This window comes from Lontra canadensis, unplaced genomic scaffold, assembly GCF_010015895.1.
Source record: "Lontra canadensis isolate GAN:19392208 unplaced genomic scaffold, GSC_riverotter_1.0 scaffold12, whole genome shotgun sequence".
Lineage (NCBI taxonomy): Eukaryota > Metazoa > Chordata > Mammalia > Carnivora > Mustelidae > Lontra > Lontra canadensis.
Window position 1 is genome coordinate 24,804,716 of NW_022631006.1, and position 9,818 is coordinate 24,814,533.

The following is a 9,818-nucleotide window of genomic DNA, read 5'->3' on the forward strand; positions in this document are numbered from 1 at the left end:
AGAGACATTTCTGAGGCAGAACTGGTGAAAGTCCACGACTGATTCATTGGGAGAGAGGAACAGAAAAAAAGAGGAACAAAGGATAAGACTGGTACATCTAGTTTGGGAGGTGTGAAAATCATGACTTAATTTAATTGCATAAATAGAGACTGTGTTTTTCAAAAAGAAACTTCCATTTGCCACAGCCTGCCATCAGTTTTAGAGCTCTAATCTTCTTCTCAAGGAAGACTAATTGAATACCTATGTAGATTGCTTGATACAACTCGTGAAAACTACTAGTAGTACAAATCAAAAGTGACGAACTCACTAACTTACTGGAGGTATATGGGAATATACACCTAAAAATTCAATGTAAAATGCCATATACAAAGTTAAAAACTGTAGTGAAAAATTGCCTCCTTATCTGCATGCTCACATGGTTTTACATGTGGCTCTGCTAAAACACTTCTAGTATTTTATTGTGTTTGTTATGGCAATGCTTTCCTCCTCTTTCCTCTTCTCCTTTCTCATTCTGAGTTTCTTGGATCCTGGAGCTTGTCTCTCTATATTTCCAGACCCTTCCCGACTTCTGATGCATAGTAAGTGCCTAGTGAATGGTGAAGATTTATAATACATGAGACACCATTCCTCTAACTTCATTCTGAAAATAGAAATTCAAACAATATTCATCATTGTTAGTTATAAAATGCCATATAAGAACTTTTGCATAATGTGTTACTTGTACCTTTAAAACACTGAGATTGTATTGGCCTCCCAAATAAATTTGAACTGCCATGTTACAAACTTAGTGGAAGAATAAGCCCAAACTTTTAGTTTGATGATTATCAAATGTCACTTTCTCTGATATTCACAACACCTCACATTGTGGTGAGGATATTTGAGACCTTGTGTTTTAACCATAAGCCTCTTTTCCCTTTTATGGAACTGCTTTTTGGCCTGGCCTTCTGTTTCAAGACCCAGGAGTCCTGTTCATCGCCTTCTGGCGATGTTAAGCCACTAGATTATATCTTACACAATTTTATCAGACATTGGTTGACTGTTCTTCCTATTACCTCATGTTCTGCTTATAAGTATTCCAATCTAATTTTATGTTGTGCCAGTTTTCCCCATTCCCTAGCATATCACACAAACGTAAGTGAGAGCAGAAAGGACATTATCAGCTCCAAATTCAGAGCTAATATGCTATTTTTTAAAGTTGTTCTTAACTCCCAAATTGGAGCAGCATATTACTTTCTCCTCTCTACTCTATTTAAGCAATACCAAGATTATAAATCTGTCCTGCAAAGAGACAAGAAGTAAAAAATAACCAATATAAAGACTGTGGAAAGTCTTAAAAGTTTTAATAATTATTCATTCCACCATAAAGAATTTTACATAAAATAATTTATCCATGCCTTTGTTACCCCCAGGAATGAAGATTTATACCATGTATTTTTTCTAAGATTTCTAAGATTTCTTTTTTTTTTTTTTTTAGGAAAGGAATTTATGCTTTCAAAAGGGAAGGTGACCATGAAAACTCTCTCATTCCTAAACCTGTTCTAATCTAAATATCTAACTTTTTCAATCTAGATATATTTTTTCTGTTCAATTTTTTTTCTTTCATCACCAGTTTTTTTTCCTAATTCCCTGTAATATGCCAAGTATTCTCCAAATTGCAGATTAATTTTATCCACAGGAATGAATATAGTTCATAAAAGGCTGCTTTCTCAAGGAACAAGTTGAGGGATTATAGTCCCTGAAAATACATAGGCCATCTCATTTTTCAATAAAATCCTAATTTGTTCAGCCTTATATTAGACTTTTTTAAATATGGACCACTTTTTCTCCAAGTAATTACAAAATATCCCAAAGGTCTGGAATTTTGTAATGTAATTCTGCAGTTTCCTCTAGTTCTGTAAGCTTGCCATCTTTATTCATTGTTAACTCTGATACTTGAGACATATTTTCATTTGATATTATTAGAGTACAGAAGAAAAACTATAATGCATAAAGCTTTAAGTACTACTTCTCCTTTAATTATATAACCATTATTGGGAATTATATCCATAGCTCCTCCTGACTGGGTGAAATTCTAATTTCATTGGTGTATATTGTCTGTGTTACAAAATTCTTGCCATTTAAATAAATCAGAAATAGTTTGTCACTTGCATGGTATATGCCTTTAGTTACACATGGATTTCTAATTTTTTTGTACATAAGGATTGCATCATGGACAAACTGACATGTTAGCAGGCCCTATGCACCATTTACCATTGATTTTATACTGTCGTCCACACCTTTCCCCTTAAAAATCAGTACAATTTAACTCTCAGATAGTTTGGCTCTATGAATGTATGACAGCTAAAGCCAAATGGTGCATACAATGATCATATCTGGCCACTTTGACATCTACCTGGTTTTATTTTGGTTTTTTGATGCACAGGTTTTTTTTGCTTTTACCATTACTATTTTTTAAACTAGCACAGTGAAACCAGCAGAAAGCACCAAAAACAATATGTCAAGGAGGCAAAGAGATACAGTCAAGACTTGGAAATTGTACGCATGTTACTGTATCTTTGGCATGGGGATAATTGCATGCTAGAGAAATAGTTACAGACCCCCATTCAGGTATTTCCCCTCCTCTCCCAAATGAAGCAGATCTATAGTCCTCAAATTCCTATTAATTACCTGGGGCTAAAGAGATTCATTTTCAGTAAGTTGAGAAATCCAGATTTATTTTGTGACTCAGTAGAAGTTACTTGGTGGCGAGAAAGTGAATTCCAGTAATGAAAGCTGGCAGGCCAGGATTTGTGCTCCACTCTGTTGGCATATGAAATTACAGCACATCATTCAAACAAAATCAACCAACTTTTATGTCCTTTGCTAGGTACAGTGAAAATTTTATTATTCTGCGATTATTTTATTCTTCTTGGATTAGGTCATGTGCTGTAGCAATAAGAAACAGCTCAAGTGGGTAGAATTTGCAAGATCAAAACTTGTGTTTTTACCCACGTACGGTAATGATCAGATAATATTCAAGGTACAATGCTATAAAAGTCAGATTCTTATTTCCTTAAATCATCCCTGTAATATCCTGAATGATATGTGGTGTTTCAGTTTACCTAAAGAACAGAATTTTTCCCCTCAGAGTGGAAAGAGTTTTATAAGCAGTGGTATTCCTTAATCGAGGCAAACAAAACAGCAAGAGACAGTTTGTCTCAACATCAAATTTTCTCTACATGAACAAGGAGGGGAAATCTGATCCTATTCTTTCATCCTTTGATTTAGCTTCTTCTGTGTCACTCTTTTTCTATGGAACAAGAGTATTTTTATAGAAAAGACGGATTGTTCTTAGGGAAGGTCTACACAGCCATAAAAGCCAGGTAATAAATTTACTTTAAAGCATCAGCTCCTAAAGTATGTTTGCATAGTAAAGTATGGACCAGGCCAAAATCCAGGCTTAAACATTTTCTCCTTGTTATCACCTCGTTAAGCTTCCCACGTCTAAGCCATGCCTCCTACAGTCACAGGTATGGTGCCACTAATTAAGAAGAAGGGGCTCATTACAAATTCTCATTAACATCAATTGGAGTTTTAAAGCCAAATCCCTGGACTGAAAATTTACCCCCTTAATGTTCAACACAGGTGAACGAATAAAATCGTTTAAATGCCTGTATCATGGGGTAGTGCAAATGTGCTCTCCAAGGATGAACGAATTGCTTACTGCGGTCTGGCAGTAATCCCATTGCTCAGTAAAAGGCAGACAGAGCTTTGAAGAAAAATACTATTCAAAAGGGAGACACTGACAGAGAAACGGGTTGGGTAGTGGTAGCTGGTATCACAAAGTACAAATTATCATCTATGTTTCATCTTTGGAAAGGATATATAGATGAACGAAATAAACAAAAGATTGCACCTGACAATTAACTGCTCAACCAATATCATCTGAATTAATGAATGAATAAAAGTTCACCACTGTGGTTTGACCTGCTAATGAAACTTATCTCTCAGATGCTTTTAGTATTTGCTTCAGAATGTCCTGCATTATATTCCTTAAATCTTCTGTGATTATAATTTCTTACAGATAACACTGTAAATTATGTTGTTGTGGGAGACTCTTGGGTTAAGACATTTCAAAATGCTTAATTTCATGAAAGTTAAAACGTATTGATTTGGTTGATTTGAAAGGACTGTTTTGCAGTTCACTGAAGTGATAAGCCATATGGAAATAAGTCTTCTTGGAAAATAAAAGCAACCTTATCTTGTACAGATAAGGCTTTCTCTCTTTTGTAAACCCAAAGGCTAACCAATTTTTAAACTAAATTTCTGCTTTCCCTCATAATCCCTCTTCTTTACCCCATGATAAAAACAGTTACCCAGAAATGTTTACAAGATTACTGTGTGTTCCTAAACTATGTGTGGATTGGGGAATTTTTTCTGGTTTTATACAATCTTGAGTTGTATGATGGATTCTTTTATAAATTGTTCATATTTCTCCAGAGTGGGCATGTTGTTGATATTTAAATCACATTAACAGTATGTACCATGATTAGCCTCACCCAGAAAGTGTAATGACTGTGGTTTAAATTTCTCCTGAGTGCCAGATTTCTTCATGATGTCACTACCTGTCAGTGGTGGTTACAGAATCATTGCACACTGTAACTAGAAGAAGCCTTCAAAGCTCCAAGCTCTAGTTCATTCTTCACATTGTATAGATAAGGAAGCTGAACTCCAAGAAGTATAATTGACGTTCCCAAACTCACAAGCAATGATAGGCCCCCAACTGGAATTTTGATCTTCTGATCCCTCTTTTAGCCCTGGTGTTAGTAGCCAACTCAACCCAAGTATGTAGCAGAAGTTGAGAATTTCACCCCTCCTTCCCAAAGTTGTTCTAAATTTGTAGCTGATCAGAGTGAAAGAAACCCTTCAGAAAATATTCTTCTAGATATATGGGAAGATAGATATTTTACTTAAGACAGGCCTGCTTTATAAGCCTTATAACCTTATAAGTGTTAACTTTTCATCTTTTCACCTGCTTAAAAATTGAAAGACAGTGATAATGGATGCATAAATGCATCATGGGATGAATAAATTGTGTGAGTTAGAGAAGAGAAAATGAATGTGTTCGTGAAAGAGCGAGCACATCAATCAGTGGTTGCATGGTGTTTGCACCAGTGTGTCCAGGGGACACCTCACCAATCAATCATTCAAGAAGCTCCCTCCAGCTTTCAGAAGGAGAAAAAGATTTCACACTGAAGTGCAATAGAGAAAGCTTAGAATTTAAAGAGGTCATTCCAGGGGTTCTTCTAGTTCCCAGAGGGGAGGGAAAAATGGAAAGGGGGCAAAATGCCATAGAAAGCAGATAGTTTGGAATTTTTTTAAAAATGTTGATTGCACTGTGCATCATTCTCATTTTATATTGATTCAAAAATCATTAATTAAGCATCATTTGTTATATCCCACTCTTATCTGAACATAAAAATATTTGACATTTGTTTATAGCTTCTGCCTTCAAGGAGCTTAAAGCTAAAAAGCGTTTACTCTTTAAAGCTTCCATCACTGTGCCGAATTATAATCCAGTACTGCTTGGGGTTTTATTTTGTTTTGTTTTTGAGCATCAAACATTCACTGGAAATGTTTCAGTTTTATGAATCATTCATCCAATAATTATTGGTCATGTGCAAGATACTACTCTAACTGCTGTATTGAAGTAGCTTCTACACTGGTAAGTCAAATAAAATTATTATGTAAGTAATGATGCAAGATAGAAAGGAATTAAATGACAGAACTGGATAGGCAACATCATCTGTTCGCAAATACCCAAGGAGATAAAGAGAACCACAGAAATATGAGTAAGTTTATCCAAAATACTCTCATTACTGAGTTGCAGACCTGGGAATATGTTCCCCAAATGGCTCAGTTTTCAGTAATATGTGCTGCTGAAGGTAGTGTCTCATTTGCATAGCTAATTATTGAAATGTCTTAATAAAGTGTTGCCCAGTAGTGAGGAGAGGCAGCTACTGACAATGAAATGATTTTGTAAGCGGGAAGTCATTCTTGCCACACACTCCTGACAGCAGGATTTCATTTACTGCTTATGGTCACTCTTTCTTTGCTGGCTTTTCCAGTCAAGAAATGGAGAAAATCTCAGTTAGGATTATCATCAAAGTGGGATTGTATAGAAAAACCCCAGCAGCCAAACGACAACTGAGTGTATCCATTCCACCCTAAGAAAACCGGTATCAGTCATGGTGTACAATATGAAAACTGCAGCATCTAAGACAGTCTAAGTACATGGTGGTTAGCATAGAATTTGAAAGCATCAGTGTGGGGATTGGGTGGATAGGGTTTGAGTGCTGCCTTTGCCATTTGTTAGCTACATGACCAAAGATTTCCCTTTCTCATATGTATTAATGTTATAATAAAAGATGGTAGTGGTTGCAATTTTCCTCCCTTTTCCTCCTCTGTCACTCTTAAAACAGGTAACAGCCCTTTCTTTAAAATCCTGAAACTCTTATCACATTTTGTCTTACAGGGTACCATAGGCTCATCTGTTGCCCCACTTGCTTATAAACTATTTGGAGACAATAATCTCTTGAATTCTCTTAGTGCCTAAACAATACCATATACATAACAGGCACTGAAAATTACTATTGATTTGAATGTTATGGATGATGACAAAGAAGCCAGCTGTGCTGAAGGCCATATGAACAATTCATAAATCCTTACCAACCATCCCAGTTTGATTAGTATCACTATGGATTGAAAGTAGCATTCAACCCCTAAGTAATTTTCTGATCTTGGGAGTTTTCTGCTGCTAACAACAATGATAGCTATCATTTATTGAGGGCCAATTATAAATCTGGTATTTTCCATGCATTAACTCACATAGGCCTCACAATCAGCCTCCACAAGAGTTATTTTAATTCCCATTTTAAAAATAACACCAAAATAGGGATAACTGGTGGGTTCAGTCTTTTAAGCATCCAAATCTTGATTTTGGCTCAGCTCATGATCTTGGGGTCCTGGCACTGAGCCCTGCAATGGGCTCTGGGCTCAGTGGCAAGTCTGCTTGAGCTTTCTCTCTCCCTCAACCTCTGCTCCTCATCATGATTCAGTTTTCTCTCTCTTTCTCCCAAATAAATAAATAAGTAAATCTTTAAAAAAAAAATAAAACAACATCAAAATAAGACTTAGGAGGCTGTTATGTAGGTAGTCCCAGCTCATACAGCTTAAAAGTAGAAAAAAAAAATCTAGATTTTAATTCAGGACTAATCCCAAAGGCCCATGTCATTGTTGTGCTTTCTCTTATTATTCATTATGGGCCCTAAATCCAAAATTTGCCTAATTCCATTTTTTTAAGTGGAAGTATGATCTCTAGTAGTGAAATTCAGAGGTGAGTAAAACACACACTTACTTATAAATAGAATTTCATTTAAATCTCCATAAGACTTTCTTAGCCCCTTAACCATTAATTTCAGAATTCTCAGGTCCAGTGTCCTCAACAGCTCACCAGATGATACAATTTGTGTAAGCCACTTATTACCTACCCATCAGTTTTGTCCACTATGAACTACAGATGGTGTTTATCAGAATACATTAAGTGTGTCACAGAAAGCAGTACATAAGAATCTGGGTCAGGAAGCTACTTAGTAACTAAATGACTTCCAGATTATATTTTTAAATTATATTTTAATTATATTTAAATTTATGTTTTTTAATTAAAGCAACAATTCTTAACTACTGGTTACTATCTAAACTCGTCAAATTACACCAGCTTATAAGTAGTGATGGTCTACAGAAAGGACATCAAAATCCAGGGAAGATAACCCTTAGAATACATAAGAATCATAGATACCCGAATATCAACAACACTCAAGGTTTCCTAACATATGATTATAATAAGGCAAATTCCTTTAAGAGATTACATGGCCTATAATTACTGGTTTTTAACTACCCCAAATTATCCCTGTTTGAAAAATGTCACCAAAATCCAGTGTGAAACCTCTGACTTCTTTCTTGTCCACTTATCTTGACCTATAAGTCAACTGTATAAAATGAAATGATTATTTCTCCATGAATACTAAAATGCTGACTTAATATGTCAGATAAGTGACATTTCATATATATATATATGTATGTGTATATATACATATGCATACACACACACATACACACACACACACACACACACATAATGAGACTAAGAACATAAAACTTAAAGCCAGAAATCTGTATGGTTCTATATAAATAGTAGATTAGAAAGCACTTAGTTCTTTGATGCCCTCTAATCACACATTAAAATAAGCATATGTAGTAGTGGTATTTCAGTATGCTATTAGTCACAGTGTTTTTTTGGTTGTTTCTTTTTTAACTAAGAAAGTATTCATACCACAAATTAGACTTTGAAGGAACCATCAGTAGTTTCTAAGCTGAGTATCCTGTGACAGCAGTATATTTTCCTACAGCCCGGACAACAGATATAGCACACTGTAGGAAAGAGTAATGTTGTAAGCAGATACCTCAGTACAAGGAATTCAAATATTTGAAAAATAATTCTCCATTCTAAAAGCTAAGACCTGGAATTCTAGGTTTTTATGAATTTGAAGTTTTAAAACATTGTGTACCCTTGTGAACATACACACTCAAAACTACGTCTGTGATTGAAGTGTCTGTGAAATTGCCCTGCAGATGGCTCTCTCTGTTCTCTCTGGAGCCAGTGGAAATTGGGCAAAAGAGAAACTTCTCTTCTCTTAGTTCTCATATTTGGACCTCTTCTGCCAACAATTGACCCTTGCGCACCCATTGAGAGGGCACTGTCTTAGAATCAGACCCTGAATGAAGATCTGCGTGCAAGTGATTTGGGAGAACTGGGCAGGACAGGAAACAAAGGAAGCCTGGCATGGGGCAGACTCGGGCAGATATCCAGCATGCGGACACTGGAGTACACATCATGCCATAGGGTTGTCCCAACCCAGGCAAGGGAACTGGACTTCCTGACCCCTGAACTAGAAAGTCAGTGGAAACTCCCAGGCTGTCTGTTACTTGTGGGCCAAATGGTTCCAGTGGCCCAGGAAGATGTGGCTGTCACACCAGAGGGACATGAGTGCATAGAAATAGAAAGTAAAAGGGCTTCTGGGCAGAGTACTGACTTTGTTTGCAACAGGTTGTATCCCAGATACCAGAGATAGAAATAGAGCCCAACTTCAGATCTACATTTTCCTTGGTATCTGTTATGAATATTTGATTTTAGGATACAGAAATTGAGTAGCTCTTACTTCAGATGTAGTCTGCTCTGGTATTCACACGATACCATCAGGTTCCATTTCTCAGCTCTACTTCCTATGGGTTTACTCCATTGTGATATGACCTCCTACCAGTTCCAGTTTCTCTTCTTATTCCTTTGCAGTTCAAGCTTTCTATTTCCATACACTGGTCACAGATATGAGGGAATCCATATCTCAATTCCCACAGCAAAAATGCTGTACTATTTGCATTGATCCAGTTTAGATCATATGCTCAATCCTACTTCAGTTGATAAGACCATAGAAATGCAAAGTGTTTATTGGCTTAAGCCTGTGTTGCATGCCCATTACTAAATTTGGCTTAAATCCATGAGTGGAGTCAATATTATTCAAATGTCAGAGTTTGGACATTCAGAATAATATTAGGAAGGAAAAAAGGTGCATGTTAGGAAAGAAATTAATAGTTAACTACTAATCTCCTGTTCTTACTATAAATTTAGATTGGCGATGAGTCCTCTGTGCCTGTCTTTAAGGGCAGCTCGTGTTCAGCTGGAGATGAACTTCGAATTGCTACTGTCTTAATTCTCCAACTCA

At 36.2% G+C, this 9,818-nt stretch overlaps 1 long non-coding RNA gene across 1 annotated transcript; it reads right to left on the reverse strand.

Moving 5' to 3' along the window:
• Positions 1-560: 560 nt before the first annotated feature.
• LOC116867492 lies at positions 561-8,447 on the reverse strand. Its single transcript, XR_004382602.1, has 3 exons — positions 8,372-8,447; positions 2,668-2,799; positions 561-640 (listed from the first exon to the last, which is right to left on the reverse strand). It is a non-coding gene; the product is annotated as an uncharacterized LOC116867492 (long non-coding RNA).
• Positions 8,448-9,818: the final 1,371 nt, after the last annotated feature.